A 10,211-nucleotide genomic window follows, 5' to 3' on the forward strand; every position below is an offset into this window, starting at 1 on the left:
AGTAGTAGCCTGAACTGACTTAAGATTATCAGAGTAAATAGAATATGATATAGGATTCAATAATGATGGAAGTGATTGAGGAATCAAATGAAGGAATTACATTTGTCTATGAATATTTGCAAAGTCTTTAGCAAAATGTGTCATTGAGGCAAGTTTTAAAGATGGACAGATTTTTTTTTTCCCAAGAGTGAATGGTAGCATGGGAATTCCAAGAGAAGAATACAACCTGAATCAACATTTGTAACTGGGACAGTTCTTCGAGTCAGTTGGGTTATCTTAGACTAACCAGACAAAAGAGTTATTTTTCAAGGTAGTTCAGAGCCAAACTGGGGGCATCTAGAATTCAAACTAAGAAGTTTTAATTTTGGCAGTGCATTTGAAATTTTAAAGCCATATTTTCTGCCAAAAAGAGGATTGCGCTAACATGAAAATAGAGACCTGGTAGACAACACAAGAGCAGACTTTATGTCTGTTTTTTACCATTGAAACTTCAGGGCTTGTTACAGCACCAAGCATATTTTAGCATTCTTTCTTTTTTTCTGTTTGGGAACTAAAAGGTGAGTTTATGCTATTGTCCTTAATTATTCTACCACAAAACACACCTGTTGAAATATCTTCAGCATATCCAACTAAGCCAACCCCCGAACAATCTCTTGAGTCATTTTATAAAATGATTTTTGTATCCTTTCCTCTGGTAAAACATCTTGCCAGATTAAAATGCTAAGAAAAAAAATTAATGATAAGAAGAACATAATTAGAAAAATTGTTGACAAAAGGCTAGAACACGAGAAACTTGCTTAATAGTATGATTCTCATTCTGTCACGGAGCTGTGAATCAGCAGCAGCAAATGGTACTCAAAGTGAGATCAAGGCAGAAAAGAAACTGAAGTTGAATGAAATGAGATACTTTAGTGAAGAGGCCCATTTTATTTCAGCCTCAAGATTGCCTGTTCCTGAATAGAATGGGTGCTACACTGGCACCCTTCCCTCTTCTGGGAATCCTGGCAAATCAATGACAGGACAAGTATGGTGGGGCAGTAAGGATAACTGGCTTGAATCTCTACCTGATGAGGACTCAAGCACTAGATGGAACAGATCAAGAGCACTAACTGTGAGGTCCGTATTTATAACACAATAAACAGAGATGGTAGAGAAAGTGTCACAGTAAATGTTAAACAATCTGTCTTAACTCGCATCATCATGTAGAGACAAATTCCAGGCCCTCTTAAGCTTCTCTCAAATATTTCTGAGAGTCCTACATGGCCCACACGTAAGTCCCATATAAAACCAAGTTTAGGACCCTTGACTACTAAAGAATTCCCTGCTCCCCAGCTCCAGTCTTCTGCAAAGATTTCCTCTGTTATTGCCAATTCCTAATGCAGCAGCTATGCTCCAGTGTCCACAAAGGGGGCTACTGCTGCCAATCCACACCAAAGGGACAGCCATAGCTATCTGTCCCTAGTAATATATCTCTGAGCATGCTGATGCCAGACATTGATGGCATTGTCATCTGACCCAAGGGCACTATCTCTTGTTACTGCCAGAGATTGCAGCATAGAATCTTTCCATTGCATCAACTACTAGATGATTGAAATCTCACGTTCCCACATCTGACGGATTTTTATGGGGGGAGGGGAACATATCTCTGTCTACCATGTTTATTTGCCTGTTTGCTGACTTCTTCACGTAGGACTCAAATTTGAACTTATGATGACATTCCAGGTGACAGATAATGCAGTGAGCTTAGAATCTTTTCCTTCCCAAACCAAACTTTTGAATTTCAACTCACTTCCCTTAGGTTAAATTATCTCCTATGAGGCTCCTTACTTCATTCTAAAATTCCTATTGAGATGCCTCGGCCCCTAGACAGGGCTGATACTCAGCTGATACTCAGCTGGTAGGTTAAATTATCTCCTATGAGGCTCCTCACTTCATTCTAAAATTCCTGTTGAGATGCCTCAGCCCCTAGACAGGGCTGATACTCAGCTGGTACATGCCTAGGTAAGTGTGCCATCCATCCAAAGCTGGCACCCATTCTGATTGACTGGTGTTAAATATTCTGGCTAGTCCCTTATCTCCAGGCCTACCTCAGCCCTAGGGTAAACACAGTGGAGGCTCACAGAATGGTACTTTAAAAAATATCAAAGGAAAATGTTTTCCATGCCTTAGTTTATTAACAGTGGGAAAAAATATAAGATTGCTACATCATATTAAAGGTATTGACTGTTATTTGAGGAGATGTCAGTGCTTCTCACTTACAGATGAATACACTGCAGTGTAGTACAGAATATGACAAAACAGATTCCTTCTGATACTGAAGCATGACCTAATGGTCCCAAAGTGGTTTGTCAGGTAAAAAACTACTAATTGTGTCTCAGCATTCATTCTCTTCTTTTTTTCTTCATCACATAATTCCCCAGTTTTATCTGAGCACATAGCCAACCTGGCTAGAGACTACATTTTCCAGCCAGGAGTGGACATGTGATTAGAATAGAATATGAGATGAAGCTATATATACTACCTGGGTCACATCATTTAGAAATGAAGTTGCTTGAACTGCAAGGTGCAGTCTGGACTTGACAAATGTGGGGCTGATGAGGCAGCCTCAAGCTGGGATGGTAAAGTAACAAGATAGAAAAAACCTGGGTCACTGGTCACTCTCACTGTTGACCTATTCTGGACTGTTGAGAGAGAAATAAACTCCTATCCCGTATGAGTTTGACTTGTTAACTTTGAGTTTTTTTGTTTTTGTTTTTTTGGTGGAGGAGGAATGTCTCTTTGTTACAGCAACTTAGTCTGTGTGCCGACAAATGCAAACAGCTATCAGTGTCTGGAAGAAATAAATGTTTAAATATGTGTATAGGAATGACCAGAGAGATGCATGATAGAACTCCAGGGACTGTGTAGTCAACATGGAAATAATATTTATTAGGAAGAAAAACTGTAGGCCTAAACCTTAGATTTAGATGCTAAAAGCTACATGACAGTCTGGAAATCTACCCCATTCAGGTTTTAAAGACAAAAGAGAATTATGTTAAAGTCATTTCCTAATGATGTCCTCTGTAGCCACTTCTCTCATATGACCTTCCAGCCAATCATAGGAAAATCAATGAATGAGTTAAATGTTAAAAGTTGTTGGATTTGTTGGGGGCAATTAATACTGGCTACTAAAACACACACTCCCAAAATTTAAAAACAAAATAAAAGTTTTGTTCTCCCTCACACAAAGTCCTATGTAACTAGGCAGGTTTCCTGGAAGGCTCTTCTCTAACCTGTGACTCCACGGTCTGGGCTCCTTCTAGTTTTTTTGTTTTTAAAACAGAATCTCGCTCTGTTACCCAGGTGGGAGTGCAGTGGCTTGATCACGGCTCACTGCAGCCTCGACATCCAGGGTTCGAGCAATCCTCCTACCTAACCCCCAAGTAGCTGGGACCCAGGCACATGCCACCACACCTGGGTAATTTTTAATTTTTTGTAGAGACAGTTTTCCCTGTGTTACCTAGGCTGGTCTGGAACTCCTGAGCTCAAACAATCCTCCTGCGTTGGCCTCCCAGAATGCTGGGATTACAGGTGTGAGCCACCGTGCCCACCTTCTAGTATTTTTACTTACCAACTTGAAATTATTTTCTTCCCAACATGTCACTGGAGCGGGGCGGTAGAGAGGGAGCCTGGGGAAGACACAGAGCACATTGAGCCTGGACCTAGAAGCGAGGGCCCAAATTTTCACATGCACTTCATTGATCAGAACTAGTCACGTTCAAGACTGGGAAATGTAGGGAGCTCATAAATAATTTATATACGTTCTGTCTCTTCCACAGCAGTTATTTTGACTGCTCTAAAAAGCAACATCCTTAAACATTGGTTGTAATTTATTGTCCTTTTAACTGCTGCTCTCTGCACTTCTGCACTCCAGTTCTGTAACTGCTGCTCTCTGCAGTTAAGTATGCCCTTAAGTGTAGTGTCTAACATATGCCAGAGTTAGGAAGGATCCAGAACAGTCCTCATTCTGCAATGTTGGTCCTAATTTTATGGGAGTTAAGAGATTAAAATTTATTTTCTCATTCCATTTGAGATCCTTGGTGAAATGCTGAAATTGCATTCTTAGTTCCAACCCAGAGTTTAGTTGGCCTTATCAAGGTATAGCTATAAACTGTTGTGTGATGGGCCAGGATATAGGCATGTGCACTCACTCAGGCTGTGTCCTTAACTGGCTGAGCAGATTTGGGAGAGTCACCCTCTCTGGACTCCATGTCCTTATCTGGGGGCCGATAAGCAAGCAAAACACTGAAACTAGAGAGGATGGAGTGGAACTAGGTGATTTCTGAGGTGTCTGTCCCACCTAATATTCAGTGGATCTCTAATTTAAAATTTTATGTCTTAGAAACCAGGGCTTTTGAAGAGTTTCCTAGACCTTGTGCGTTTTTACTTTTAGATGCTCTATCCTATTTCATATTAAACATTGAAATGTACACAGATCCCACATGAACTATGGTTTATGTATAACTATACAAAAGTTTTCATATGTTGGAGCCAATAACCTTTTCAAGTCTAAACTTTTTTACTGATCTTAACACTGTGCCTAGAGGGCTTAATGATACATTGATCCTCCAAAGAACCATTCTCCAGATTCTCACAAAATGGGTGTCAGTACAGCTCAGTGTGTTCCACAGTGCAGAACTCCTATGAAATGGAACAGATGTTAAAACACTTTATCCCTAAGAAACAGTGACCACACACAAGTCACTATCCTCACTTGGGAAAACAAGAGAGCTGGAACAAGGATTGGCAGAAAGGCCAACCTAATGTGACAAATAGACCCAAAGCTATTTGAGCAATGTGGGCCCACAGCCTGATGGCTTGTACACACTCTCAGAACATGACTATGGAGAAACTGGGTGTATTTAAAACAGTTTAAAGATTTGCAAGGAAATTTTATATTGTGTGGGAACATTATTTACAGTAGTTGAGCTGCAAGAAAGTGGGGAGCAGATACCGTAAAAATTAAAAATTACATGGGTTATTAGCCTAAGAGGTCTCTGACCTGAACAAATTCAGCAGGCTGAATGCTTCCTACCAAAGATTAGGCAGCTTGCTCAATCAATATGCCACACTACTCTTCCCAGAGAGAATTGTTGTTAATGTGTAGATTGGCTGTATTACCCAGAAGGGCAATCCAGCTGGAGACATTGCTGAGGGCCTGTGAAAAGAGCAACACTTCTTCAAAAAGACTTTCTCTCCAGGGACCTTCTGCCTCTGAGCCAAGAGCAGGAAAATCATGGCCTGTAAAGCTGCCTCAGCCTAGCCAGGCAAGTACCCGCTTAGACTGTTCCCTTCCCAGGATTCTACCTCTTCCCTGATGAGTCATCTTGGGGTCAGTGCAGATAATCTGAACTGATGAAAACTTTGACAATACAAGAAATTCTTGTTAATAGGCTTAGTGACATGCAATGTCAAAATAAGATCACATTTGTGGCCATGCAGTCTTCCAAAATGTCTATCACCACTGGTTAATCTGGTGGCTAATAGGCTTATGTATCACTTAGGTCTTCAAAAGGAAGATAGAGACTGGTTCTTTCTTGACACTAATAAAACTGGGTATTTATGCAATAAATGCCTGCAAGATACCAGCTTTATTAAGAAATATAAAACAGACATAATAATCCCTTTGTTTGTTTGAATGCCTGTGATTTATGAACCTTGAAGAACAAACTTAGAATTACTTGACATTCCCAGTTTTGAACATTGAGATGACTTTTTTTTTTAATTCTGAGATCATAAATAAACTTGTCATGTAAGGCCAGTATTAAAAATTAGTGAAAAATATTAAAAAACCATGGCTCATTCTGAAATCAACTGAATTTGGCAAGTGTCTCACTAATTACAAACCTTTTGTAATTTGGAGTTAGGCCAAGCAATTAAGATAGTCTATACAAAACAGTCCAGGCTAATAACAGGGTAACCCAGAAATTAAGATGAACCCAAAAAGAGGAGACCAGCTGCCTAACACCTGGAAGTTAATAAAAACTGAAATCAAATGGTAAGAATAGCCAGAGGAATGGTCGAAGCAAGTCAAGATGACTATTTACAGACAAAGAAGGAACCCTGCAAAAAAGGGAAAGAATTCAAGTTTCCTGAGCTAATGAAGTCTATTTCAAACAATTCAAGTATGAATCACAGAAAATCTCATTTAAAACCAACATTTAACTTGAATTTGATGGAGGTAGGTAAAAGTAGAAAAATCTATGCCCCATTTGTAAGTATACATGGAAAAATTGACAATTAAAAATGTAAATGATCATTTATTTATTTTTTTTTTTACTAACAACTTCAAAAGGAAAGAAAACAGTATTGGAAGTAAGGAGACTTGTCCTGAAAAAAACCATGACCTTGAGCAAGTTATTCGTCTTCACATGCTTCCATTTCTCATCTAAGTTGAGGGACTTGGACTAGATGATGTCTAAAATCTGTTCCAGCTCCAACATTGTTTTTCATGAAAACGCTTTTGAAGTCTCAGCATGACTAAATAAAGGGAGCGATACGTTACTGTGAAGAATAACAAGAGCCTGAGGGGAGCACATGCTTGCCTTATTTCTTATCATTGAATTAGGTCCATCATGCCTAAATTCAATGCTCTCTCCTAATTTCCGTAACAGGGCGTTGTTACTTGTGCCTGCTAAACAACATGACTGCCTTCAGGATATTCTACAAACTCCCCTACTCTTTTTTCAATGTGCTCTGCTTTGAGGTGTATTTTTCATGGGATACCCACAGCAAAAACATTTACCTTTGCCTTTTCACAATAATCATGGTTTAACCAGCAAATTTTATTTTTTTTCTCCATCGGGACCAGTTCTAAGGCATTTAATGAAGTGGGTCCTTGGAGCCTTACCCTCTTTGCCCATAGCTTTGATAGCATCCTTTCCTCAAGTTCCCTACCTTTGGCTTCCCCAGCCCTCACATCCAGGAACCTACCTGTGGGGGCAGTTCCCTACATACAGAAGCACAGGCTTCCCACGAGAGGAAAAGACAAGCTTTTCAAGGGCAGACACCCACGCTGATCGCAATGCCTGGCACAGGATAGGAGCTTAATAAATACTAAGTAAACAATTCAAAGCATTTTGGACCTAACAACTCTGACCTCATATTTTCTCAAGACTATTGACTTATCTAATAAATAGTCCCACCCCTCAAGAGCCATTGGATGCTCATATGTTCATGTCACAGCCTCCTAGGTCAGAGGAAAGCATTTGAAAAGGAACTGCTGGGACCAAATGCCTTTACCCTAAATTCCAGGACTCAGAATAGGAAGTGGAAGAGCAATGCAGAATTCTTCAGGCTTTACAATATATATTTTCCATACAGCAACCTCATCCTTCAGTGGCTTATCTTGAAAAATTACAGTATGAAGATATAAAATTTTCACTTATTTAAAGTCACTAGTATGGGCAATTTTAAGACTTAACGGACAAAATGAAGAAGAATGGAAAAAGGAGCAGAAGAAAAGGGAAGTCCTTTTTTTGAGCTCTGCTAAATTACAGATACACGTCTGGGTACTTACCTAGGGTGTCTCATTTAAGCCTCAAGCTATTAGATCTTCTCTGTACAAAGAAAACGAGGTTTGCCAAAGTTGGTTTGTTCAAACACGATTACTTAGCTGGAAAAATAGCAGAGCGAGGACTGAAATCTAGCTCTTTTGTTGTTGTTGCTATTTATCTCTTTCAAAAACGCGTTTCCATTTGTGCTTGACTCAGGTATAACGTAGCAATCAAAGGAATCACAGTAAATCTGTATTCCCACAGCTCATGAAGCATTCAGTTTCTCTCCACTAGACCTTGTAGTACCCTGTCCCTTCAGGGCCTAACTCAACATTCCCAAGAAATTTCTACTTCTTATTCACCTTTACACTATTGCTTGACAATAATATGCAACTGTTATGATTTAAATTGTGTCCTTCCAAAAGATGTAGAAGTCCTAACCCACAGTACTTGTGAATGTGACCGTGTTTGGAAATAGAATCTTTGCAGATAAGGCGAGGTCATTAGGTAGCCCCTAATCCAGTATAACTCGTGTCCTTATAAGAAGGGGAAATTTGGGGCCGGGTGCGGTGGCTCACGCCTGTAATCCCAGCACTTTGGGAGGCCGAGGGGGGCGGATCACAAGGTCAGGAGTTCGAGACCAGCCTGACCAACATGGTGAAACACCATCTCTACTAAAAATACAAAAATTAGCTAAGCGTGGTGGTGTGCACCTGTAATCCCAGCTACTCGGGAGGCTGAGGCAGAAGAATCGCTTGAACCTGGAAGGCGGAAGTTGCAGCGAGCTGAGATCGCACCACTGCACTGCAGCCTAGGAGACAGAGCGAGTCTCCATCTCAAAAAATAAATAAATAGAAGGGGAAATTTGGACACCAAGACAGACACGCAGGGAGAATGCCCATGTGAAGATGAAGGCAGAGATTGGGAAACCAAGTCAGGAAACACCAAAGACTGTCAGCAAACCACCAGAAGAAGCTAGGTGAGAGGCAAGGAACAGATGCTTCCTCACAGCTTTGCTGACACCTTTATCTTAGACTTCTGGCTTCCAGAACCTGAGGTAATTTTCTGTTGTTTGGGCCACCATGTTTGTTGTACAGCAGCCCCAGGAAATTAAGACAGCCACCATTTAGTAAACACTAAGAAATGGGGCAAAAGCAAATAGCTGCAAATTACATAACACAAAATTATTCAGAAAAATAAAAAATTCAGAAGGCAAAAGTAATACAATATTTGATCAATATTTATTCTACTCTGATCACTACTGTATTTAGAAAATGAGGCCATCAGACATAACCAAGTATTTTAATTATATGAATTGCTTACAATATAAAAGCTGTTAGTCTGATAAGTAATTTTAATGCTTCCTAGAACTGTATTTTCCAAGATTCAAGCATATGATATTGACAAATATATTTTTAATTCACAGAGGAAACTGATATTGCTCAGAAACCGAAAGATGTTTAACTAATACAACTCAGTCATAAATTTCAGCTCAGTGCAGGCAGGTAGTGATTCTGATGATCCAAGGAGTGAAGAGTGACAGGCTTCATAGATACCTTTTCTTAGAACCTTCAGCACTAGCCTCCAACAGCCCAATCCTGGTCATGCTTTCATATGCATTTCTAGTTTGCTTTAAAAAGCACAAAGGGAATAGAATTCAAACAGTGTGGAAAATAAGATTGTGTTTTAGTCAATCCAATTCAATTCGTTGGCAAGTATTGAACTTCGTTTGTGAATTACATGGAAAATTGCCAGAGAGTTGAGATAACCATGTTTCCACTGTGTATCATATGAGGTTAGTTGGCACCAAGAAAAGAAAAAGAGAACACGATCATAGCTTATACAGATCAGCACATTCTGTGGGTATTTTTCATCAGTCATCAAACACCACATTTTTTCTGGCCCCAGCTCATTGGAATACATTATTCAAGAAACTACTTAAAAATTAACTGAGCAACTATTAAATTTTTATTTGTTCAACAAACACTCATTTTGCTTCTAGTGTGGGCCAGGCACTGTCCTAGTACACCATGGTAAACAGAACTGATATAATTTCTGCCCTCATAAAAACTACCCTTGAGCTCATGTGTTTGGTACAAAGGGAGTGCTTAGCAATGTAATATTCCCACAAGAAGTTTATGGTGTATTGTTAATGGCCAGCCCTACATGGATCTCTCAATTGACAGTATAATATACAACACAGGATTAATGACCCAATAGTGACATTAATAATTATATCTTAGTTAAGTAAAGAAGATTATTGTTTGAAAGAGACTCCTGTTGCTTTCCTGCCTGGAACCCCTTCTTCTAGGAAGTGGCCCATTCCCCATTTGAAATCCGTGACTAAAGCAGAGGCAGCTATGTTTCAATGTGACCCTGCCCCCAAGACTATACACATCACCTGCAATCATTGCTGATGTAACATGGATTGTGATAACTGCTAAAATTGAAGTGAAACTCAGAAGCAGCTAAAGTTTTCCTGTCCCTTGAAATCTAGAGAAGATTGACATAAATCCCCTTTTGTTTCCCTGACTCATGAGCACTTGCAGCCTTGACTTTCTGCTCTGTCAACTTCTTATTTTTAACTATACGCCTTTTTAGTGTATATTTATTTACACTACTTTTAAACCAAATATGCCCTCCAAAATAAATAAAATAACTACATTTTCATGAGGC

The sequence above is a fragment of the Nomascus leucogenys genome, chromosome 11, assembly GCF_006542625.1.
Source record: "Nomascus leucogenys isolate Asia chromosome 11, Asia_NLE_v1, whole genome shotgun sequence".
NCBI classification, from domain to species: domain Eukaryota; kingdom Metazoa; phylum Chordata; class Mammalia; order Primates; family Hylobatidae; genus Nomascus; species Nomascus leucogenys.